Here is a 27,480-nt window from a genome sequence, read left to right as displayed (position 1 = left end):
AATCAATTAATCCCTTAAACACAAGAAAAAAATATCAAACGGGTAGAGATTTTTTTTCTTTTTATTGGATATTTTCTTTATTTACATTTCAAATGTTTTCTACTTTCCAGGTCTCCCCTCTTGAAACCCCTTATCCCATCCCTCTGCCCCCTGTATCTATGAGGGTGCTCAACCAACCACCCAGTCTTCTTACCCTGGCATCCCCCTATACTGGAGCATCAAATCCCTTCAGGCCCAAGGGCCGCTCCTCCCACTGATGTCCAACAAGGCCATCCTCTGCCAAATATGTGGCCGGCACCATGGATCCCTCCATGTGTATACTTTGGTTGGTGGCCCAGTCCACGGGAGCTCTGGGAGGTCAGGCCTATTTACACCGTTGCTCCCCACCCCCCATAGGATTGCAAATCACTTCTCCAACTCCTCCATTTGGGACCCTGTGCTCAGTCCAATGGTTGGCTGAGAGCATCCACCTCTGTATTTGTCAGGCTCTGGCAGAGCCTCTCAAGAGACAACCATATCAGGCTCCTCAGGTAGAGATCTTTAAAGAGGAAACAGATAAATCCCTTAAAGATATACAGGAAAATACAATTAAACAGGTGAAGGAAATAAATACAACTATGTAAGACACAAAAGTGGAAATAGAAGCAATAAAGACAATGCCCACTGAGCGAATCCTGGAAATAGAAAAACCTAGGGAAGAGAACAAGAACAAGTGATGCAAGCATCCCCAATTAAAAAATCCCACCACATGATAGTCAAAACACAAAATCTACAGAACAACAACAACAAAAAAGAATATGGAAAGCATCAAGGGAAAAAAAGGGAAGGTAATGTAAAAAGGCAGACCTATGAGAATTTTACCCAACTTTTCAACAGAGACTCTAAAGCCTGGAAGGGCCTGGACAGGTGTCTTACAATCCCTCCCCTCATACCCTCCCCCCAAAGGTAACATTGAGTACTACGCCCAGCAACATGCTCATCATCACAGATGGGTACAGCAAGGTATGTCAAGACAAATCCAAATGTAAACACTATCCATCCAGAAATCCAGTCTATCATAAAGTATTGCAAGGATAACTTCAACTCAAGGAGGATAAGTAGAACCAGGAAAATAACAATTTCTGTTTATTAATATCTCTCAACATCAGTGGACTCAATTCCCCAATGAAAAGGTAGAGGCTAACAGAATGGAAGCAAAAACAGGAAATACACTTCTGCAATAAAGATAGACATAAGTTCCAAGTAAAGGACTAGAAAAAATGTTTTCCAAAACAGACAGGAAAAGCAAGCTGGAGTAGCCATTCTGATATTTAAATTTAAGGGGCAGTGAACTTCTGAGATGACACTCCCCTGGGCAAGGGGCAAACCTAAAATGACACCCAGTGTGGCACCATCTGGCCTAGGTGGGAACCAAGCCAAAGATGACCCATACATAGTCTGGTCCAACGTTTTCCAGATATGGAACAAGCCGGAGACTACCCCTGTCTGGTGCCAAGCAGACTCTGGCAAGCAAACAATGCTCAAGATGTCTCTTGTCCAGTGCCATATGTCATAGGCGAGACATAGCACTCCTGAGACCACTCCTGAGATGATGTCACACACCCAGAGAACCGGAGAGAGACAATACGATGAGCAAGTAAGTGCTAGACAAATGGAAGGAAAAGAGAAGCAGAAGAATGCTTGTATAATAAAGAGAAGCAGAACTGGAGGCTTCTGTGTAGTGAGGTACAGCCTGATGCAAATAGTTGATAATGCCATCTAAGTCCATCTAATGCACAGGTCCTGGTCTGTGCTGCTACTAAGGACCATAACTGATCCATAGCTCTGCAGCAGCAAGGGCCTGTTACCATCCAAAGCCAGGCAGATATTCCTGGTCTGGGCTGCCACCAGCGGCCATGTTGATGTCTAAGGGCTATGTAAAACTGGTCCCACCCCTTGCCTGGGCATTATGGGAGAGCTGACCCCTCAAACACTTTAGAGTAGGATATCTGTCCTGGTCCCACAAGTTCTGCAACACTTGGGAGAACAGGCAAGCTGCCCCAAAGGCATAAGATTAGGAGAGCTGGCCCTGCTACTTATATTCTGTAAGGTAGCAGGGGCCAGGGATAGATGCCTACTTAACTGTCCCTTGACACCCCACCCGTGTCAGGAAGCTGTTCCTGTCCTTCCCCTGCTGCAGCACACCAAAGAGCTGTCGATATGCCTTGCTTGGCCAGCACAGTAGAGCCTGGCCCTGACAGAGTGGGCTGGCCCTGAGGGCATGCCAGTGGGAAAGTTGTCTCTGCCCCTTGCCTGCTTTGGTATTGGATAAGCTAGTTGGGGCAGTGCTGGAGAACTTGCCCTGGCATTATGGGCACGGGAGACCTGGTAGGCTGAGCAGCTCAGATACTCCAGACCCATATCTAGTGCTTTGAACTTACCCAACATCTACTATCAATGAATTGCTGGAGCTTGTGCAGGGACTGGTCCTACAGATCCAAAGCTGCAGGATCTCCATGACCCAGGGCAACAACAGGATACTTGAGAGCAGTCCCAGTGAGTATCCAGTATTGAGAGTGAAGCAGAACCCAGAAGACTCCAACTAGACTAATGACCCATTGCAAATGACATTTGTAATCAAAGAAATGTGGACAAAGTGTATACTGTGGAGCACAATGTGATTTTGCAGTGAGAATTGTGTTTGTCAGAGGAGGTTGCAATGACATAGGGTGGGTACGAGGGGATGGAGAGTTGAGGGGGATTGAAGTGCACAATGTGAAATTCTCAAAAAAACAATAAAAAGTTAAATAAATAAAATGAGAAAAAAATGAATGGATTTAAAAGAAACCATAATACATTCACTTTGCCTTACATGATCCTGTTGACATTTCAAGAAAATGAGAAGTTTAAGTTTTATTACAAATTCTAATTTTTAGGTTTGTAGTTTGATATTTATGGATTATTTTTACTGGCATTGAGTACCAGTCTTTGGTATAGATGATATTGCATTAATCTGCAGAATTTAAGGTTGCCTTTCAAATACTTAAAACAGCTCAGTAATGTTGGTTGGTATACAATTGAACATCTGCAATTAAATTTTATGGCAAGTGTATTTACTCAAGTTATATGACTTAGTGATAAATGTATCTTCAGCTAGCGACTCCAAGCCTCTACAACCCTCAGCAGGGCTGGAAGTTATCTGAAAATCTTGTGACAGATTTAAAGTGGCATTACGAGAGTTTTTTTATAAAACAAATTGTTCACGGCATTTGTTTCTTTAGTTGTTAACTACTGATATATTTTGAGGACCCAAAAAGTCTGTGCAGAAGAAATTGAAGGCTTGCAACCTGACACCTATGTCCTCCCGACTTATGGTTTTTAAAATAATCATTTGATTTACCAAAGACTTGGGAGCCCGATGCTAGGGTGAAAGTTTGCTAGCTCACAGAGGCAAAGAGAAAGGGAGTAAGGGATGATGGGATGGGGGATTTGTGGAGGGGTAACCAGGAAAGGGGATATAATTTGAAATGTAAATGAATAAAATGATTAATTACAAAACAAAAACAAAAAAACAAAAACAAAAACAAACAAACAAACAAAAAAAGAGGCAGAGAAAACACCCAGCTCATCTTCTGCCTCCACCAACATCTCTGAAGGAAAAAGCCACTTCTCCCCTCCTTATAAACCCTCCCATCTGAAGGTCCCTTTCTATCTCCTGTGCTTCTCTCTATCCATCTTCCTGACTTTCTCTCAGTCTCCATGTTTTATTCCTATGTTCACTCTTTCTCTGCCTCTGGCCCATGCTTAACTTTATTCAATCTTGTTTGTAGTAAACAGAAAGCTCTCAGATTAAATGTGTGGGCTTGGGCTGAGCCACATCACAAGGAGACAGGATTTTCCAATATAGAATCTTCAGGTTTACAGTGTGATCCAGCAACACCACTGTGAGTTTCTTTGTAAGCTTTAAACAGACCAATGTCTTCTTATTCCCTTTAGACATGTTTCCATTTTGTATTTTTTTGGAATAAAATTTAGAGATTACTTACAACATTTACTAAGTGTGCAGAGAAAATAAACATATGAATGAATAAGAAGGTTAACTTGGATAGGTGACACAGACTTGGTACCTTTCTGTTGTGGAGAGCCCTGGGGATAATTAGATTTGATGTTAATTCTGTTCTCCTGTGAGTGGTTGCGAACAAGGAATGAGTCAGCACTCAGGTGATTTCCCTTTAAACCTGCTTCCCATTTTAATCTGTAAAATAAGGAAAGCTGAGGATTGGGCAGATAAAGGGAAGGTGGAGCAGAAGGTTGGGAGAGAGAAGAAGGAGAAAATGAAAGAGGTAGAGTATACAGAGGAGGAGGAGGAAGAAGAAAAGCAGAGCAGAAGCACATGGCCTGGAGAAACTGCAAGTTCTAAGGGGTCTCATAGATGTGGGAGATGGTAGTGTAGCAGTAGATCTGCTCAGTCTAGGTGCACAGCATGTATTCATATTAACTGAGTTGTGTTTTCATTGCTGGGGCATATTTGGGTTGGGGATTTACTGCAACATCTTCCCAAACTAACAGTATTAAGTGTGTTCTTCACATTAAAAAAAATTACTATAATTTATAGTAAGTTTTTAAAAATGTAATTGCAGTCAGTGGGATGCTTAGTGCTGCACGTTTATATTGGATCCAAAGCAATAAAATGAGTTCAATATTCATGTTAAATTTGTTCTTTAATCAACACTTTAATTCTGAGTGTTCTTCTCTGAAGTTTGTAGTCATGTCTGAATAAATCAAGTATGTTCCTGTTGTGTAACAGACTTCTCCTGGCAAGATGCAAATCACATATATCTCTTTCATGCTGTATAGGGAGTCTACAACCAAACCAAATAAATACAAATCCTGTGTGTATGACTTAGTGAGCCAGTGAGTTTTCTTGGGGGAACAGAAACCACTCAAAGGCAGTTGCATTATGAAAGGTCACCTGAGCAAGGGTGACCTGGAACACACTGCACAACTTGTAGTCAGCTCAGAGGTTGGAGAGATTTGGGTTTTGTTTTGGGGTGTTTGTTTGTTTGTTTGTTTGTTGTTTTCCCCAGTTGCCTCAGAATGTCTTAGCCTCTCCCAGGCAGCTCAACTGCTCTGTTTCTTCTGTACAGTTCAATTGGTCACTGATCCTTACAGTGTAGGACCCCCCTCGTGAGGAACTCTCTTGGGTCCTCAGGTCACAGGAGTCAGGGCATCCCAGAGAAACAAGTCAGAGAAGCCTTCTTGATGTAAACACAGGAGGTACTTTAATGGCAGAGCTCTGGGTGGACTCGTATCTCACGCAGGAGACAGAGGAAGTCGACCTCGTGGCCTGAAAGCTAGGGGTTTTTATAGGGGGAGGGGGAGGGGCTAGCAAGAATTGGCGCGGTTACCTGTGATTGGCTCATTTAAACGTACACATTTGCAGGATGATACCTGCAATGGCAGGAATGCTAGGAGACCTGAGGTTAGAGGAACATTTGTTTCAGTCCCAGGAATGTTCCAACAATTGCCTGCCTGGGCGTGCCCAGGCTTGTCTCACTGTGCTCTCCGCCTCAGGCTTCCAAGCTTACAAACAACTATTTCTCTGGACAGAAGTTGCATGAATCCCAGGCCTTAAATTTCATTTCTCTACAACAGCTTGCTGGGCTTCTCAGAATCCACATTGCAGTCTATCTGCTCCGAGACTAACTCTCAACAGTCTGTACTTGCTCATCTGCTCTTGCAGAAAGAGGGCCCTAACTGAATATGTTCCATTCCAGGAATGTTATTAAAAATAATTTAGTTGTTTACTTCCTGTCTCCATGAACTCCCTTGTGTGACAGAATGTTTCAATCAATCGCTAAGGAAACAGATACACAACAATCCCAGTACTGCTCCAATTACCCCCAGGTAACCTATCAGTGCTACTGGAAAGTTTTAATATACTTTGTGGGTGAAAAATACTCAGACTCAAGATAACACATTGGGAATAAAATCTGGAGTTTAGAATAAAATTAAAAAAAAAAAAAAGAAAAGAAAAGAACACATCGGGAGGTTTCAAGATGGGCACTGCTCTTTGCAATGGTTTCCATGGTAGAATCTTTTATCTATAGCTATACAGTGAGTGCTATGTACGTGACATTCAACATATTTTTATGCATTACTTTATGTTTAGAACATTTATACTCTTCACAAAAATGACTGTACTAGAAGATAAAATGCACCAGGAATGGGTAGATAACGAACCATTTCTGAGAGTGAACTTCTTTCTTGTGACTGCCATTTCATTAGCTAGAACTTAAGGTAGCTCATTTACAATGATGGCTGTGGATATAGGCCAGTATCTAGATGACACTGGAGTCGTCATCACATATCTTCACTGATGTCATTCTCTTTTCAGTGAATCTCACTTAGCAGCTCTGTACATACATTTCTGGTGTTACTTATAAATATATTGAGACACGAATGGTGTGACTTGACCAACTTAAATACTGATACAGCCAAGACATAGATTAGTGTAATGTACAATTTTGATCCACTGTTATTTTAATATATTCAGTATATTTATAAATTGTACATTTACTTTAATAGTTATGAAAACAAAATGGTATGTATGGATACTTTGTAAGTTTTTTTTGTAAGACTCTTAATTTTTGTTTAATAATTATTTGCAATTGTTGTACATGTTCTCAACATCAACACCATTCCTGCTAGAAGCTCTCCCTGATCCTCCTGCTTGGCAACTCTCAGATTCAGAATTTCCTCTTTAATGGTTATCTTTACATGTATATGCAGCCATATATGTAATGAATTCAGTTCATTCAGCTAGGCTCTTACTTACAAGTGGCAATGAAATACTTAGGATTATCTCTATGGGAGTACCTTCCTGGAAGAGAATTTTTTTCCTCTTTTGGAATTCATTGTTCACGTTAAATCCAATCTAAGGGTAATGAGACATAGTCCTGTCCATATTAGCATATTAGCTGGTGTTCTCAATGAGATGCTCATGAGAATTTGTGCATAAACTTTTCTGTAATATATAGCAGACTTAGTTGCATAGTAGACATTTGGTCTGGCTCATTCAATCTAACACCCTCTATTCTATAATTTTTCCCCTCATCTAGATGTAGGGGTTGCATTGAAGATGTTACATTGGAGACTTAAGTTGAAATGTTCCCAAATGACTTATTCTCTGACTTTTGACCCATCATAGAGTATGTCTACAGTAAATTCTATCAATTAAAAACACAAAACAAACAAACAAAACAAAGAAGAAATGTCTCTGATGAAAGGTGAAAGCTATTCTTACCTAAGAATTTTTGATGTTTTTGTAATTATGATAATTATTTATATTCACTCTTTTCTATCTTAGTAGAGTGCAAACAATGATGCAAAATTTTAATCCTCAAGATTTCCTTATTATTTTCTTCAGAAAGCACTTTGCTCCCCTTTTCTAAATAAATTTTCTTCTTTTCTATTTTTCCATGTTTATTATATTTCAAAGAATAATACCATGTTTACAGGTTATTTAAAATAATTCAGAATAAATATTTCCAAAACATTTTTTAATAATTTTATGAAATTATCCACAGCAATTGGCAGATTTTCCCCTGTGTATCCCATCTCCCCTTGCAGAAATGATCATGGTGCTATTAACGCTTCTTATGTTTGTCATACAATATACTGAGTGGCTCGCAAATAAGATCAATTCTCATCCTTCTATTTCAGTGGAGAATATGCAAAGAAAAGTACATGAAATACACCTGAGACATCCAACATAAATTGAGACAGATCTGTTGAAGAGTAAATCAAACATTTTAAATTGTTAGTAAAATACCTAACTTTAGATAAAACTAGCACAGAATGTCTTCATTCTGTTTGATATTTCAGAAGAAACCAGAATGAAATATAGATGAATAGATGGGAAAAATTATAATTTACATGTTCATACCTGAGTTTTCCATTGTAGCAGTTGTAGTTTGGCTGAGTCGTGATAAACTACTGATGGGATGAATTATAGGGAACAGATCAGTGATGAGCAGTCACTGCACATGGTGGGAAGGTTAATGGATTTTGTTGATGTAGGCACAGCTAATGCTTTTTGCATTTTCAACCTGAGACAGAGATGAATCAAGTGCATTTTCACATGATTAAACTTTACTTGTGGTTTATGAATGTGTCTTGGATGCACAGTGTTGCACGTGGATAGCCACATACAACAAGCTAATTAAGAGTCCAATTTGTTTATTTGAAGATAAACATAAACTACAGTGTACCAACTTAGAAAGCTCCACGTCCTTTTCAGAAGTAGTTTTACACTCTGTAAATCACAAGTTTGATAAGCTAGTTTTTCTAGTTACTAATTGTTCTCTTTTCATATTGTTCATCTCTACTGAAACAATATGGAATTTATTAAACAAATAGATCAGGGCATAACATTATCTATAAATTGTACAATAAAATATTCTTGCTGGGATTTAATTCTGTTGACTGTCTATGGAGACTAACAAACACTATGCAATATCATGCCATACTTTACATAACATACTCTGATGTGTGTTGATGAGAATAAATCCTGTGTAGTATAAGTATTAGAAGCCAGTAAGATGAATTGATTTAATAATATATCATTTTAAATTATTTTAACTGAAATATAGTTATATCATTCATTCCTGACTTGTGTGGCTTCTCCATCCCTCCCAAGTACTTTCCCTCAAACCTTACCTATGCTGCTGACTCAAGATCAAGTATGTAACCTGTTGCTCTTTGGTTAGTATTATTACACACACACACACACACACACACACACACACACACACACACACAATTTGTGTGCACATGTGCTTATGTGCATGTACATGCATATACAAGACTACAAACACACCCCTTTGACCCTGTTTTTTTGTGTACCTCTGGATCAGGACTGCCCTTGCTAAATTGAATAAAAGATATGGGACACATCTTTTGGAAAAGTTATTAGTACCATTATGCAAGACCAGCATTTTTTTTTTACGGCATTTCAAAATTTATCATTACACCCACAGAGAAGTCATAACTGCCACTTCTCCTCAAAAAAAGTCACTCAGATCAAATGCAGAACATCAGGAAATAAAATAACTAGACAAAATGTAGAGAATCAAGAGAGGTTTAGGAGCTCAGTGACAATAGATACATCTATTTCTCAACTCCTATATCTGCAGTTCAAGGAACATCATAAAAATTGTTTGGGAAGATTTTTAAGAGTCACAATACCCAGATGACTTCCGGGAAACAGTTTCTCCTATAAATAGCTGCCTAAGCAAGATGATGACAATGGTAACACCAGTAGCCATATTAATGTACAAAGGGGGAAAACCTCATAGCGTCCTTTCTCTTAAAAAAAAAAAAAAAAAAAAAAAAAAAAAAAAAAAAAAAAAAAAAAACATAATAAGCCCAGGCAACTAATGAGTATCTGGAGAAGGATAATTAGCCTGTCCCAGGGATGAGAGCCATTAGAGTTGTCCAAATCAACTTGATGTCCAGAAGTCTTCAGAAATAATATTATGTTCTAGTTTTGTTCTGTTTTTGGTTATCTTTATTAGTGATTGACATATACAAGCATCAGACAAAACATAGAAAGAAACACACTGGAAACATGAAAGATTTTGAAATATAGCTTAAGTATATTTAGAGGCCTGAACCAAAAAATAAAAATGTACTAGAAATCTAATATTATTAGTGGTTGCTGACACCCCCAAGTAGAAGTAGCAAATGATACAAAACCACAAAGGGTTCACGTTTTGCACAACACACCATCGCCAACCTCTGGTGTCTCAGAGCACAGAGTAAAACTCTGCACGTGTTTCTCAGAAGGAAATAAATTACAACATCGATGTATACTCTAACATGTTTCCCATAATTACTGTGGAAGGAAGCAATCATGCGGAAGTTCTCTATCCACCAGCAGGACAAAAATAAGTGGATTTTAAAGCTAGACAGAAACTTATACTTAGAAATGAGATGATAATTAAAAATATGGCATGCTTAAGCCCTTAGGAACATTCAACTGAAGACATTCATGAATAAAATGCATCATTGTGGACAAATATAATGTACACAGTGTAATAGTTTAATATCAAAGTTTTAAAATAAATCAATATTTTTACTCTCAGATTTACTTCATATTCTTTTCCAAACTTAGAGTTTTTAATGTATTTTTATTTCAAATTAGTTTATTTTTATTAAAATATACTATGTGTATGTCTTTATGCAGCTAATACTGGTACTATTATACATGCATACAATGTTTAAAAATTTCCTAGACATGATAATCATTTATGGATCTCCTAAGAACAAATTGTATGTGTTGAGAATAAAACGTTTCTACTCAGTTTGAAGTACAGTAGAGATCATTTTCTCAATATTTAACACCATGTGCTATATAAAATGCACATCTAATTTTTGTTCTTCAGTTGGGAGAACTCAACTCTGCAATTCCTGGTCTGATTGCAAATTTTTCTACTCTTATATTCTGTGAAACTGGTTTGATAGTACCCAGGAAGGAGTGAAGCCATTTATTCTTGTTGTTTTACAGCGGACATTTTTAGTTAAGATAATGACTTATGTTTCCACTCGTTGATGCAAATCCAGGATCTCATTTTTGTTTTTTTGTTTTTTTTTATTTTAATAAGTGACATAAACATTCCATTGTCTATGAATATCACACATTTAAAAAATTTTTATCTTTGAAGTTATAACATAAATAGACCATTTATTTCTCTTTTATTTTACTCCCCTTAAATGTGTCCACATAACCCAACTTATTCTTTTCAAATTTATGGTCTCTTGTTTCATTAATGGTTGTTAATGAATTATAGCATACCCAATCTGTATAATGTTTGATTGTGGTCATTTCCGAAAATATATAAATAAAATTCTCTCTGTGTGTGTGTGTAATACATTAAATTAGTGATTACCAACAAATTTGATGCTGTATTTGAATTTAGACTAGGAAATCATATCAGATATTGTGTTTCTCCCTGCTCTGTGGATCATCTGCAGATACAATCCATCAGGGCAGTGGGAGCAGAGATCACCAGTGGGGGAGAGGCATGGGGTTGGGATTCAGAAGCCTGTGAATACATGTGGTGAAAGACCACACTGGGCGAGCTGTCAGTAGGCACATCAACTTTACATCAACTTGTAGGCTTATAAAATTTGGGGGGATTTTATATCAACTTGAAAGCATATAAAGTTTTGGGGACTGAGGGTAGGAACATCTAGAATCCGCAAATGTCATTGGCTGACCAAGAATGCCTCATTAGCATGAAGAAGCATTTCAGAAATCTCAGATGCTGGTCAAACTGGTTTTGTCAGGAGAAAGAAATTTGGTCCTATAATCTAATTAAGCCGATCACTTAGAGGTGTATTTAGGGGCAATATAAGGTAAGAGAAGAAGAAATCCTGCTATTGGAGGGAGTCTCCCATAATGTGCTGAGCCCAAAGCTTATCCAGTCATGGTGGGCTTGGTGAGTTTTCCCACAAGTTTATAAGATTTTATTCTCATTCATACTAAATATTTTCTTATAATTTACAATATGTTGAGATTTTACAGTTTTTAATTTCTAACTTTCTGTTCACATGCTCGTGAAAACTGACACTCGTTAATTTCCACTTAAAGGCACAAGTTGTCTTACTCATATTTCTGAGAATTCATTGGCTTAAGCCAGAAATCAAATATAACAATGAACTTTCATGAAGCAGATAGTATATGTCAATCGTTAGTAAATGTATTTGATTTTCCTATGGACTTATTACATTGTGTGTTCTTTGACTTTTTCAGAAATCATTTGAATTGCCTTGCAAAAGAGCACCAATATTAATGAATTATGAGGTAAGAATATGATACGAACTGTAGGTTTGTTAAGCTTTCGTAGTATAAGAATGATGTAACCATAATTTATATAGAGTTATAGCTGAATAAACTTTATTTATACACATTGAATTTTAATTTCACCAACTGAATGCAATTCATTCCTATTTCTAATAGTGTTTCAAAATTATTTTAAAATATGTAATATTTTGTTAACTTCTGAAAAATCAATGTACCAAGGTGTGTTTGAGAAGTTCTGTTCTGTGTCTTCATATTTTACTAGCTGACAGTTGAGCAGTTGAAGGGGTGGAACAGGAGATGGATAAAACTGGAGCACAGTATATAAAATAAAATATACCATATGAAAATAAAAACAAAACCGAAACAGACTCATTTTTTAGGTGTGCTTCCTTTAGTTGATAATGACGTCATTGATATACTTTTCATGTAGCTATCTAAGAAACATGGAGTACATATAAGTATTTATTTTTAGGGTATTGAGTTAGTAAGGAGGAAGCAACCATGTAATATATTTTGAGGAGATCTAGGTATTGAGGTTGTCCATTATTACTTTGCTTAGTACCCTTGAATTAATATTTTTAAAATATTGATTATAAGATATAATTTATATTACTTTTTTAGATTTTAAAAATAACTTTCTTTTTATTATCATTATTGTTTTTATTGAAAAAAATTATACAAAGTGGGAAGGAAAACACAATGCTATTTATTTATTTATTTATTTACTTACTTACTTACTTATTTACACTCCAGATTTTATTCCCCTCTTGGTCTACCCTACCAGGTCTCTAAACTCCCTGGGGTCTCCAGCCTCTTGAGGGTTAGGTGCATCATCTTTGATAGAACCCAGACCAGGTAGTCCTCTGCTGTATATGTGTTGGGGGCCTCATATCAGCTGGTGTTTTCATTTTTTCTAAAATTTATTTTTGTAAAACACTGTGAAAAAATATAGTTATATAATCGTATGTCATAAAATATGAGGTTTTAAGTCTTATAACACTTTTAGATCTTCTAGGAGGTTATCTTAAGCACAATAATAAAAAAATGTAATGGTAAAATTCGACGAAGCTGTTAAAGTCCCTCTCATTAAACTGTACATAAATAACACTTTGGTGACTTCAGTTCAGATATATTTTCCTAAATCTTGGTTAGGCTCATAATTTTTGCTAGTAACATTATAGTAAGATTTCTTATGAAGGAATATACAATTATTTACAGGTTTTTAAATAATGTTCTGTTATTATTCAGGAAACTAACATTAATTTTGGAATAATATGTTTAACTATTTACACAGTAATTCTCAAATGCAAACATTGAGGGACTTATATGATAGTCTATGTTAAAGGGATTGTTAATGTTAATTTTAGAGTACATATGTAAAATGTAAAATTTTTGTACTATGTTTCATTTTTTCTTATGTTTATTAACTGAGTATTAATTCATATTTTTGAAAGATATACCATTGCAAACATTAAGAAGTATTTTGCCTTAGTTGCTGCTTCCAAAATCTACTTTTACAAATATTTATTAATGGTTTATAATTTTGTTTGAGTGCATGGATATTTGAACATGAGTGTGGATGTCCACATATGTCAGAAGTGGGTATCTTAGCCCTTAAATTTATACTTACAGGTATGTGTGCCTTGCCCAAGATGCCATGTGGGAAGGCAATCCAATATTGTGCAAGACAATCAAGCAAATCCATATTTTATCCTTTAGTGTAGAGAATGAATGTGATTTTAGCAATAAACGATTTTATAATATACAGATTTAAATATTGAATTATGTGAACTCATTCTAATCATAATTAGTTATAAATATTGTTGAAAAGTCATAGCGGGTAAAAATAACATTAAACGAATACACACTGGTGTTATAATTGGTTATTAGAGTTTTCTTAATTCTCAATATCTTTCATTGAAATTAGATTTTCCTTTCATACAATACATCCTGACCACAGTTTCTCCTCCCTCCAACCCCCCCACCTCTCCCTGATCCCACCTCTTTCCTCCCAGATGTATTCACCCTCGTTTCTCTTAGGAAAAGAAGTCTCCAAAAGACAACAACCAAATACTATAAATACTATAAATACTATAAATAATAAAACAAAGCAAAAGCTCTCATACTGAGACTGGATGGCAGGAGGAGGAAAAGAATCCCAAGAACAGGTAAAAGACTCAAAGGAAAAAAAATGCTTCCAATGTTAGGAGTACTACCGAAAATACCACAAGTACAGCCATGACACATGCTCAGAGGACATGGTGTAAAATTATGCAGGCAGATGCCTCAGTGAGCCTATGTGAGCTCTTCCATTCCCTCTGACTCTCACCGTTTTTCTTGCCCCTCTTCAGGGGAGTTCCTGTTCTGTATGTAGTCTTAGTATCATCTCTGAGATTGCTTTCCTTCCTTCCTTCCTTCCTTCCTTCCTTCCTTCCTTCCTTCCTTCCTTCCTTCCTTCCTTTCTTTTTTACAATTTTCATATTATTTTGCTTTAGTGGACCAGATAACACCCAACTTTCGCACATACATACATATGCCACTGAGCTACACACCCAGCTAGCATCTTTTTTTATTTCTTTTTTTTCTTTTCTTTTCTTTTCTTTTCTTTTCTTTTCTTTTCTTTTCTTTTCTTTTCTTTTCTTTTCTTTTCTTTCTTTCTTTCTTTTTTCCTTTTTTTTTTTTTTAAATTACCCAGTGTCTAGTTTTTACTGAGAAACCACTACTAGATGTCAGGCAACACTATTCCCCTGAGTAGTGAGAGTTCTGGATGGCTGCAACTTCCCTCCATCATTTATAACTGTCTTTAAAATGTAGTTCTATATGTTATATGTCTATTAATGTTATTATTTTAAAATTACATCTTATGATCTTCTCTTTCTGAGATTCAGTTGCTGGCTGAATATAGCTCCCTATAAACATGACTTGAGATGTTAACTTTAATCTGAACATTAGAAATGTCAACACTGGGTAGTTTTGGAAAATATATAGCTACATAATTATAATCTCATTATAGTTTTGTATAATCCAGCTTTCACTAATGAACTAATTAATGTTAGGCTTGGCAACAAAATATAAGGATGCAATGAATCTGATTAAATTTTTGGGTCACCTTAATTTCTCCAAGTCCACCTGTTGCCACCAAAAGAGAGAAAGAAATTCATATATACTTCAGTGTAATGCTTCATAACAGAAAGATAAACTAAAGACTCAATTATCAATAACTTTATAATTAGTTATATTAAAAAGCAATTAAGCTACTTAAGTTTATTGACATAATTACGAAAATTGCTTTGAAAATTTCTTCCCTTTATATCAAGTGTTAGTTTTGGTAGAGGACACCAGTGGTCTCAAAACATCAGTAGTGATTCAGATTTTAATGTTTATTATAATTATTGTGGTTCTGATAATGGCATTATCATTTCTTTTTGGTGGGAAATCTGTGTGTAAATTAAAATGTTTCCGTAAAGTAAGGTATAAGAAACACATTAACATATCTGATTCCAGTTCACTGGACCTGTGCTACCAGAGCAACATCAGATAATTGTAATAGAGCATAGCATGAATATACGGACATAGACAAGATTTGTGTCGATTTACACTAGGTCTATGGAGGCAAAAAATGCATGTCAAATTGATGACTGAAAATGCTAACAATCTACACAATTTATGAATGACTTCAGTAGAAGATTCTGTTTTAGAATAAGTTTTTATTAAATCCATTTTCTAGTATGAATTTAATATGTAATAAATATTTACCAATATGCTTATAGAATCAGAAATTTGTCTCTTCTAAGTCATTTGAACCACTTGTAGCTATTCTATGTACATTCCATTGACCTTGAGGTTCTTCCAGATTTTCTTGACTATTGTCTGTAGAGGATTATTCACTAATTTAGTAATCATACTGCATAAGGATTTACATCAAGAACAAGTACTGTTGCTGAATTTACGCTAAAGGGTTTTTCTTGGATAATTCAATTTTAAGACATTTTTATTTCCTTATAACTCTCCTCTCTTTTATATCACAGTATAATTAACTTGCATTAAACCTGTCCAGAAAATAACCTATTTCATAACATAAGTACTCTATTTCAGTAAGGATCCAGATATGAGCATAGGAAGAAATAAAGCTTCTCTCATGATTTGATTAACAATGCATAATTACAGAAAATGCTTTTTTTGTAGCTATCTATAATCAGGCTGTGTAGATTTTGAAGGTCAAAGGAAGAAAATATTAGAAGGAAGCAAATCAGTCGATTTGGAAAATGCCGCCACAAAGGTCAAATATATTATAAAGTTGTATAATGACTCTCAAGTGGAATTTTAATATTTAAATTAATATATGCTCATGACAATATTGATAACTCGGGCATTAATTAGTGAACAACTGTCTGTGCTGTGTGTATAGGGTTTTGTGTATTCATCATGTAATAAAGAAAATAGTAAAATTAGTTTCTCTTGTGGAGGTGGATTGGGATGAATAATGAACTCACATTTTAATTTGAGTTCAAAACTGAAATCATACTTTGTGGTTAGTGTATGAAAGATAGGAACAAACTGAAATTCCATGTTATTTTCATAACAATGCATAGCAATTCCTTAGGGAACATTCTATACTTTGAAGTGACCTGGCTTCAAGTCACATCATCAAGTGATAAGTTGTGTGTATATTCCATCATCAGTTTAACAGTAATCCAGATAGTGAGGGACTGCAAAGAAGTGATCAGCTGGCTACTGTTTTGAAATATTATCTCTGTTTTGCAAAGCTTCTCGTGGTAAAGTGTCCTCCTTGAAGCAAGGGCAAGAATCATCACTGGGAACACTGCAGGCAAGGGTGTCTCTGCCAAGGACCAAGCCCAGTTGCACCCCCTGAATCCATGGGAATCAGGGCCTCGGACAGATGGGCATAGAGTCAGTGAGAATGGGGTGACAAACAGACAAGGACAAGAGAGAGTGTGTTGGATCTGAATGTAATGTCACAAAGTGAACACCAGTCTTATATAATACAGAAAACAAAGGGGTAGGATGTCACAGCAGGCAAAGTATATTGAAGTTATCTGATACAAAAGAGAGGAATGACTTCAAAAGGACTTAAAGGAACCAGGTAATGTTTACCGTAAAGATAAAACACTTACTTTACGGAAACATTTTAATTTACACACATTGGGGGCCCTGTGTTCCATCCAATAGATGACTGTGAGCATCCACTTCTGTATTTGCCAGGCACTGGTATAACCTCACAAGAAATAGCTGTATCAGGTTCCTGTCAGCAAAATCTCGCTGGCATATGCAATAGTGTCTGGGTTTGGTGGTTGTTTATGGGAAGGATCCCCGGGTGGGGCAGTCTCTGCATACTTTGTTCCTTCAGGCTCTGCTCCGAACTTTGTCTCTGTAACTCCTTCCATGGGTATTTTGTTCCCCATTCTAAGAAGGAACAAAGTATCCACACTTTGGTCTTCCTTCTTCTTGAGTTTCATGTGTTTTACAAATTGTATCTTGGATATTCTAAGTTTCTGGGATAATATTCACTTATCAGTGAGTGCATATGAGGTGTGTTCAATTGTGATTGGGTTATCTCACTAAGGATGATATCCTACAGATGCATCCATTTGCCTAAGAATTTCATGAATTCATTGTTTTTAATTGCTGAGTAGTATTCCATTGTGTAAATTACCACATTTTCTGTATCCATTCCTCTGTTGAGAGACATCTGGGTTCTTTCCAGCTCCTGGATATTATAAATGACGCTGCTATGAATATAGTGGAACATGTGTGCTTATTTCAAGTTGAACAATAACTAATCTGAGTGTAAATAAATAAATAATCTGAGTATATGCCCAGGAAAGGTATTATTGGATCTTCCAGTGGTACTATGTCCAATTTTCTGAGGAACTGCCTGACTGATTTCCAGAGTGGTTGTGTACTAGCTTGCAATCCCACTTGCAATGGAGAAGTGTTCCTCTTTCTCCTAATTTTTATTAGTTTACCACTGTCAGTTTAACTCAAGATTTTAGTGTATTTCTGTTGGCTACAAATTACCAATATATCTAAACCTAAAATGTATTAAATTGCTGTTTTATAATTTTTCTTTCTCATTGAGTGTGTGTATTATTTAACTCTCCTTTGTCTCTAAACGTATTAACCATAAACATTCTCTTTTAATTATTTTAGATTATTTATTTTGTAAATATTTTAGTTTTATATATATATATATATATATATATATATATATATATATATTTCTTGCATGCATATCTGTATGTATGTATGACTTGACTACTTTGACATGGAAATAATAATTTCTGTTTTTCTTCTGCAATCATTATTTAAGGTAGGTAAGACACAAAAGCAAGGCAATGGGAATTAACATGGAGCATAAACATCAATTCACTAGAAGGTGAAATTATCACACTGTTTGTGTCTCTCTGTCATAGAATTCAAATCAGTGTTCCTACTTAAGTTGTTTTCCACTAATCACTGATTTTAAAAATGTATTGCATGAGCAGATAACTGCCCTGTTTCATAGACTGAGGCTTTATAATATCTACATATTTTCTATTTGTGTAATTTTCATTCACCTTCAAGTAGACAGGAATATTTGCTAAAAATGGATATTTCACTCCAGTATCATAACCATGTTGTGATTTGCTTTTTCAATCCAAGGTTGAATCTTAGTTTTCCAACTTCCACTTTTCTCTAAGCCCCTTTTCTTGAGCCTTGTCTAAAGGCAGCTGGCTTTGTAAACATTCTTATTACTCTGTTGCAAATAATCACCACTATTCAGACCAAAAAGAGTATAAACTTCTATCAGTCCTTTTGTTGTGGCACTTCTTTTCATCCTAACCATGCAGAATTAAGGGTGGACAGGCTTCAACATAGCTTACATGCATTGGTTTACAGAGACTGTATTGGACAAGTCTTTTACACTTCCTCTAGTAACATTGGTAGCAGACCATTGAACAATGTGAATTCTTGGGTAGAAATCTACATCAGTAGTGACAAGCATGGCCTCTTAATGGCAAGTTGAATTAGTTATTTTTTTTTCTTTTTTATTGTAATTATATATTTCCTTCCTATGGCATGCACAATCCATGAGAGAGGAAGTTCTAATTTTTACACCAGTATCAGATAATTTCTTTTTCATAACATCAAGGTCAGGAAAGTAATGAACAGTAGGTTTCCTGCAGTCTTCTATACCTTGTAGAAATACAGGTTTTTTTTTTTTTTTTTTTTTTTTTTTTTAAAAAAAAAAAAAAAAAAAAAGAGTAAGTAAAAGTAGATTGCTTTAGAGCTCTCTTCGTCCTGAAGCACAGGCAGCCTGATTAGTTTGTGCTTCCATCTTGTCAGTAATCCTGCTAAGGGGTATTTGTCTTGTACTAAGTGCAAAAGATAGCTAGAGATATCTGTCTGTTTAACAATCAGATTCTCAACGATTCTTAATTATCATGCTTCCCTACAATAATAGAACAGATTTCAATGAAATTTCGAATATGTTACCAAATTAACTGTAAGGCAACAAAGATTATTTTGCTTTATTGTGTTATAGTTCAAATCCTTAACCAGTCTCTTTCTAAAATCATGTTATCTGATGCAGAGCTTTACTGTATAACAACATCATAAAACAGACAAAACATGTTTTCTCATGCATATAATGAATGACAAAATAATTATAGTTTAAATTAAAAATTAATTTAGAAAGATATCATGTTTTATTCATTTTTTTTTTCTCATTGCGTCTTCACTGATTGCACTTCCATGGCCACAGAAATAAGAAATTTCTTCTAATTTTATTTCTCATCAATATATGAAACCCAGGCTCTTTTTTTATAGTATGCAAATTTGCTTTCTTCGTTAATAGATGATAAAATTATATGCATATTAAAGAACTGATTTAAAATATATTCTTATGATAAATTACCAGTAAATGTTTAATCTGTGTGGCTATTTTATAGACCTACATATCCAGGGTGGCATACAAATTCATCAGGTGAAAAAAGTCACAAATAGAAAGGGCTTTAGAAGCTGTAAGTCCTCATTCACTGAGAGGAGAAGTATGTGCACATCTCCTCCCTACCCCCACCCCAAATCCTGTGGCAAATCTGCCTGTGGAAGATCACCTCTAAATGAGTAAACATACAGGCTTATCTGGGAATAGATGGAAAATTAGTCTCTGTTTTGCTGATAACAGGAAAATTACAAAAGCAGAAACTCGGGTTCTTGATTGAGGTCCACCATGTGTTATTCTTCTTAATTATGTCAAACAGGACATGTGTTTCTAAAAAGCCGTAATACATATGTAAAGAATAGATATTGGGCTTTGTGGGTAATTATATTTCAATTATGCAATTTAGTTGTTACCAGTAATGAAGTGATATAAAGACCAGAAATATGATTAAAACAGTATTATTATAAAATATATTTACCTGTAGTAGATGAAGCTAAATTTCAATCTTCTAATCACATAGATATAATTTAAATGTGTAAATTATTTTCATCTATAAATGCAAATAAATTATAAAATGTGTTTGTTCACAGCTCTACTGCTAAGGTTATAATGGTTATACGATTGTCTTCAAATTACAGAAGATTCTGTTTCCGTATCTTTGACTTTTATGTAACTTCAGCCTGAGTATGGAAGACTTGGTTGCAGGTAATCATAAAGTTAGTTGAGACTGATAGTTAAAATGTCCCCTACTGACACTTCTCTTTTGTAGCTGTGAGAACAGTCCACCTCACTGATGAAAATGCACATATACTTAGAGATGACAATCTCTCATGTTGCATGTATGCATCATAATAATCAAAATAATGCCATGGCATAAAATCCACATGAAACTCAAGAAGAAGGAAGACCAAAGTGTGGATATTTAGATCCTTCTTAGAAGGGGAAACAAAATACCCATGGAAGGAGTTACAGAGACAAAGTGTGGAACAGAGACTCAAGGAATGACCATCTAGAGACTGCCCCACCTGGGGATCCATCCCATATACAATAACCAAACCCAGACACTATTATGGAAGACAAGTGCTTGCTGACAGAAGCCTGATCTAGATGACTCCGGAGAGGCTCTGCCAGTGCCTGACAAATACAGAGGTGGATCTTTGTAGCCTACCATTGGAGTGAGCACAGGGTCCCCAATGAGGGAGCTAGAGAAAGGATCCAAGGAGCTGAAGGGGTTTGCAGCTCCATAGGAGGAACAACAGTATGAACTAACCAGTACTCCAGAGCTCCCAGGGACTAAACCACCAACCAAAGAGTACAGATGGTGGGACTCATGACTCTAGCTGCATATGTAGCGGAGGATGGCCTAGTCGGTCATCAATGGGAGAAGAGGCCCTTGGTTCTATGAAGGCTTCATGCCCCAATGTAGGGGAACACCAGGGCCAGGAAGCATGTGTGGGTGGGTTGGTGAGCAGGGAGAGGGGGAGGGGAGGGGGTTTTTGGTGGGGACACCAGGAAAGGGGACATTTGAAATGTAAATAAAGTAAATATCTAATATAAACAAATAAACAAACAAACAAAGACCAAGTAAAATCTTTTCCTCCATTTTCTTCTCAGCTTGGCTTTAGAGAGTGATGTTATTAGGATTGAGCTTTTTCTATAAGTTTTAAATTATATTTATTTGGTAGCATCATGGAGTTTTTGAACTAACAGTGTATGTTTTTAAAGAACTTAAGCTAGTTTTCTGGATCCCACAGAATGACTTTTTTGTTGTTAGTTTTTTTTTGTACTATGTGGATCATGAAGCTTTATACTTGAACTAAAGAAGTATTCAGGCACAAAATAAAGACATCCAAGGACACTCAAAGAGATTTTTATTTCTTGATTTTGCAGAGGCAGAGTGCTTGACTAACTGGATGGTAAAAAGATAACAGGGTATTTATAGTCCCTTTGCAAAAATCTCGAAGTACTTTTCTACCTGTAATAATGAAAATGACAATCTTTTCAGCTTCAGGGTTTTTTTTTTTTTTTGCAAATAACAGTAATTTGCAAGTGCTCTTTGAAGTAGAACTAATAATTATATTTTTACATTTAGATAGGTTGAACCAATAGCACATTACTGAGATCTTAATGGAACAGTCGTAGTTTTCAGCCCAGGACTGGTCGTTTCTAAACTTATCATGTAGGATAGTATATTGCTTCTCAGAAGTTTTGCATAGATCTATTTTCAGTACAAAAGTTGGAGTTGAAATTCTAAGGCCTATGCAGTTCAAAATTAGTGGGTCTATTGATCTAGTATAAAACGTGAATGTAATTGGCGTGTACAGAAAGAAAACAAATATCTTATAATATGACAAATATATTCTTGTTATCCATGGAAAACATACATGAACTAGATCTTGTTGCAGTCAATTGATAAATTGGAATTTATAGCTATAGTTGTACAAGATATTTTACTATAGTGCCCGTTTTTTTTTTAAAATCAGTGTAGGAATATCTTTATTATTCTCCTTATTTATCACTCTTTCCATGTAGAAATATATTTTATGAATTTCAGTAATTGTCGCTACCATCTCCAACCAGCAGAAAAGAAGCGACAAAACCAATGTCCTTCTCAAAGCAGTTTATTCAGGAACATAACTATGTGCAGTAAAAAGATCCCCCCCCCCACCTCTCTTGACCACTCCCCATCACCCCATTCCACGTAGGCCCAGTTCATTGGCTCAGGACTGCATTCGTCACATCATCTGATCTTTCCTCGTGGTGCATCTGTGCAGTGCAGTTTAATGGACGTAGCTATCTTGAGGGATATGAGGAAGTCAGTTGTTAGCCGTTAGACTTGGCGGCAGTCTCGGGTGCCATCGGGGCCGTGGCTAAACCCGCTCCTCAAAAGTAATTACTACAAAACACACATTCTCTGTGGATTAATGCCTGTCTAGAAGGATGCTGATTATGGAGGAAGACATAAGATTCAGACGATCAAATCAAGCTGTAAAATGTCATTTGTACTGATGACTGTGAGAATGAGCAGAAAGCACAGAACATTTCAAAGAATCCAGGCAAGTCAGTATCCTATGACTTGAGACAGGGCTTACTGAACTGTACTAAAAAAAAAAAAAAAAAAAAAAAAAATCTTACTATGACATTTTTTACCTCTTTCTTTAAAAATCTCTTCCATGGTCTGAAAAGATAACAGTAAATCCACGTGAAAAAGTAGTATGCTAAGAAAAATGTCCAGCCAAAACAAAACAGAACACTTGTTCTCTCCATGGAATAATGTATTACTATGTGATAGCTTTAATTAATATTAAGATACACAAAACTCTGTTCCATCACTTTTTTTTTTTTCATCGACCACTGTTGTTTTTCTTGGAACCTTAGAACTAATAATTTTTTAAAAATTTTCTTTGTTGTTTTCACTAAACAATATTTTATTGTATTTCCTTCTTCTGGATTATACTTTTGCACATAAGGCTCATGAACTATTTCCTTATAAACTGAAGTGAATGACACAATGACCAGGCATTTCACAGGGGTAAACTACCAGGGCCTTCCACATTTTCTATTTCCTTTATCCTTACTTCTTCACCCAGCGGTACAAGACATATTTTCAATTATTAGTTACACATTTTTGAAAGCTTATACAGGAAATGAGTAAGATATGGAGATGTCTAAGATTATATTTTGCTTTTGTTCTCTAAGATCTCTCAGGTTTCCTTAATTAACAGCATCTGAGACTGGTTTCAGGAGAAACTTGAAATGACAACAGAAGAGTGATTATTTCACTGTTAGTATCCCCCACTCTTTTGCAGATTCTCATGTGGTTTTTACTACATTGCTATGTGAGTTTGTGTGTGAGTAATAGTAAATATGGGCCTTGGTAAGACACCAAAGAGTTGAGATAGTTTCTGGCTCCTTTCATTCCTCTTATCTACCAGAATACAAAATAGTTTCAGTTCATTATAAAAGCACAGATCTAAAGAAAAACAAAAACACAGTTATTTTCTTTCCAAGTTCAAGACTTTACTACACTATTCAGCTAATGATGTACTAGGACTCTTGTAATTAGTAGCTAAGCCTTTCCTGGACATCACAGTCTCCTGAGAGTTATTCCTTTCATTATACACATATTATACACATTATGTTTTATGACTTAATTTGTTCATGTTGTTCACTATTTTAGATCATCAAAGTTTAAATGGAATATGTACTTATTTAACAATAACTTTTAATGAGAATAGCAGATACATTGTATTACACTGGGCATAATAATCTTTAAATTCTTTCATTCTCACTTGTAAAATACTAACAGTGAAGTTGAGAGAGCACAAGATTATCTCCATGAAATCCCAAATATGAAATAAAGGTACATGTTAGGTGACTTTCCAAATAAGTGTTAGCTTTCACATTTTATTACTAAAACATTTTCAGAATTTCCTAATGACCAATTTTAAGTAGCACAAAATATAGCAGTCAGTTTTGAGCTGTTTGATACATTCAGGTGACCATAAAAACTATGAGCATTTTCCTAGGGCAGTGAGCATTTGATGTCACCTAAAGTAACTTCTGCAGGAAATTTCCACATTGTTTGAATAATGGCAATAACATTATAGTGAATTTATGTAATACTTATTGAGAGCAAATTCCAGTAGCTGAGTGGCTTAAAATAACAGGGTGTAAATTTTCAAGATTGTTTGTTTCTGCAAGCTCTGAGGAGAATGATTTCTGTGCGACTGGTCCCTGTCTATGAACTTTGAAACTTTTTTGCTTGCTTGCTGCTGCAGGGCCCGAGTCTCAGTCTGTGTCACACTGTGGTTCACTCCGTTTGCCTCTTTCCAGCCTAATGTTATTCTTTTTACTAACCCCAGCCATGGTAGACTCCATCAAATCATGAATGTTATTTTTGTTTCTGTTTTGAAATTATAAGTATCCTATTTTCCAGTAAGATTCTATTTCACGTACCAAAGGGCAAAATGTAAATTTATAATGTTTAGAGTCACAACTGAATCATCACGATACATAAAATATGACACTCCATCTGCACAACTCATATCAATAGGTTCGAGTTCAAAGACCCATTTAGAGATAATTTTATGTAACTAGTTGAATGTAATTTATAGTTCTTGTTGGGTAATAGATCTCAGTAGGAAATAAATGCAAAGATGGATGTTTTCCAATCAAAAGTGAAGAAACTCTTTAATTTTAAACATTTTTCTTTCATACCATTTTATAAGCTTTATTATTTTTTCCATAGAATTTACTTTTAAATTATTGTAACCATTTGATTCTGCACGTGGAAGAGTAAGTGTAGTGAATATTGATATGATAAACCTGTAAAAGGATCATTTAGAGATGAATCTGTTAATTCATAATGAATAACAAATGACTGTATTTGTATATTAAAATATGAACACAAACATGTTTTTAATACATAATTTTAAAAATTATTTTATTTATTTACATTCCAAATGTTTCTGTCCCATCACCTTCCCCCTCCTAGAGTTCTTCATCATATTAACACATAGCTTTTAAACATGAATTACTACTTAAGAAAATGTCTTACTTAATAGTTTAGTTACATATAGAATATAAATTATATAACTTGCATGCTTCAAAAACCTTATTGTTATGCATAATACTTTTTTACAAATATTCATAGTATCATTGAATGCCATTTAATTTTATGATTAAAATTTAATGCAATGATATTGATTTATTTTGGATATTTACCTAGTGTCTGTTAAATTTCCAATTATTGTTATTATATGAGATTAAAATATTTGTGTCACTCACAAATTGAACAGTTAGGGCAGTATCACATTTAGTAACCCAATACTAGTAAAAGAAGTATTTTTTATTTATTTGATTAAATTAATAACATCCAAGTGAACAGACCTAAATTTTCTCACATATAAATCATCATGTATCACCTTGATGTATTTTTATTCTAATTTCTATAATATATATTTTACTATACATATATATATAGAGAGAGACAGACAGACAGACAGAACCAGAACAATTGAAGTATCAAAGGAATTATTTATAAATCATTTCATAAAAAATTCTGTGCATATATGTTTTGTAGAGAGCTGTGAGAAATCGCCATTACAGGATGGCGTTGGCCTTTGTTGTTCATAACTATAAACAGTTAATGTGCGCAAGTGCAAGAGTAAATTCGCGCCAAGTCACGACCCATCCNGGGGTGTACTTTTGAAATTATGAGCAAACAGCCAACCAGGTGCAGACATGCCACACTAAGACATATATAAGCTGCACCATTTCTGGGGCTCGGGATCTTCCTCACTATGAAGCAATAAAGCTTTGCCACAGAAGAATCCGGTTATCCGAGTGTGTTCTTGCAGGCAAGATACAGCTCGGGACAATGTTCACTATATAAAATGTTAACAATTGTATAAAATGTTAACAAGGAGGATAGAGTGTCTTCCAGAAGTTTTGTTTTTATTAAATATTTAGATATATGACCTTTGGTTTAAAAACTACTATTTTGAGAACTTCTAATTCAGTTCCCATATTTAGGGATTTCATTTCTTTGAGAAGTTTTCCAACAGAGAATCCCATGAAGATAAATCTCATTGCTGGAATTGAAATTCTCTTCTTGCCTTGTACCGACAATGATAGAAACTAGAAATAAGGAATTTCTTGTATTCCTACCTACAATCAACTTGTTTGCCATCACTTTTATGCGTCTGAGTACAGAACCTGCAAGAAGATCCAAAATACATTGTTGGTACATTACAAATACAAGCATCAAATGTAAGATATGCCCTAATCATTTTTTTTTAGTTAAAGCATTTTTTATTAGATATTTTCTTCATTTACATTTCAAATACTATCCCCAAAGCCCCCTATATCCTCCCCCTGTCCTGCTCCCCAACCCACCCACTCTTAAAGGGGTGAGTAGTGACACAGTTTAAACCTCACATTTTCCATTTATGCTCAGATACTGAATTCCACATAACCAGTCGGTAATGCTCTTTTAAAAAGGCTCTGGCTCTTTAAGAAATGGAGCCCACATGAAGGAAGTAGGTCACTAGGGCAGACTTTGCCTCCCAGTTCTCCTTTTGTTCTTTGCTTTCTGAACCTTTGTAATATTAACAGTGCTTGTAACAGGACTCTGCCTTGATAAGGCTGCTTTGCCACCCCAGCCACCCTAAATGACCTGAAATTCTTTGATGCTATAAGCCAACAACAACCTCTTTTCTGTAAGATACTGTGATCACAGAGATTCAAAACAAGCTAACAGGGTTGAAGAGATGGTTCAGCTTTTATATGCATTCACATCTCTTACAGAGGGCAAGAGTTTAATAACCAGGACTCATATAACACACTGTAACTTCAGATCTAGGAAGATCCAAGGACTGTTGCCTTCCTCAACACTTACATGTGCATGCCCACACACATAGGCAAAAAATAATTTTAAACATAAAATAAAGCATATTTTAAGTGAATTCAACATACAGATTTATCTTGGAAATAACTGAAGTCAATGCAGAAACATTGAACTTTAATCATAGTCTGACACCAAATGGCTCTAGCAGACTTGCACAGACATTCTTTTAAAACTGAAGAGAAGCATATTTTTCAACATATCTTTGAATAGCTTTCAAGGCAAACTATACATTAAGCCAAATCTCAAAAAATTCTAAAACTGAACCTCTAACCTATA

Source organism: Mus pahari, chromosome 11, assembly GCF_900095145.1.
Source record: "Mus pahari chromosome 11, PAHARI_EIJ_v1.1, whole genome shotgun sequence".
Classification (NCBI taxonomy): Eukaryota; Metazoa; Chordata; class Mammalia; order Rodentia; family Muridae; genus Mus; species Mus pahari.
The sequence above is the reverse complement of the archived record's forward strand: the minus strand, read 5'-3'. Positions refer to the sequence as shown.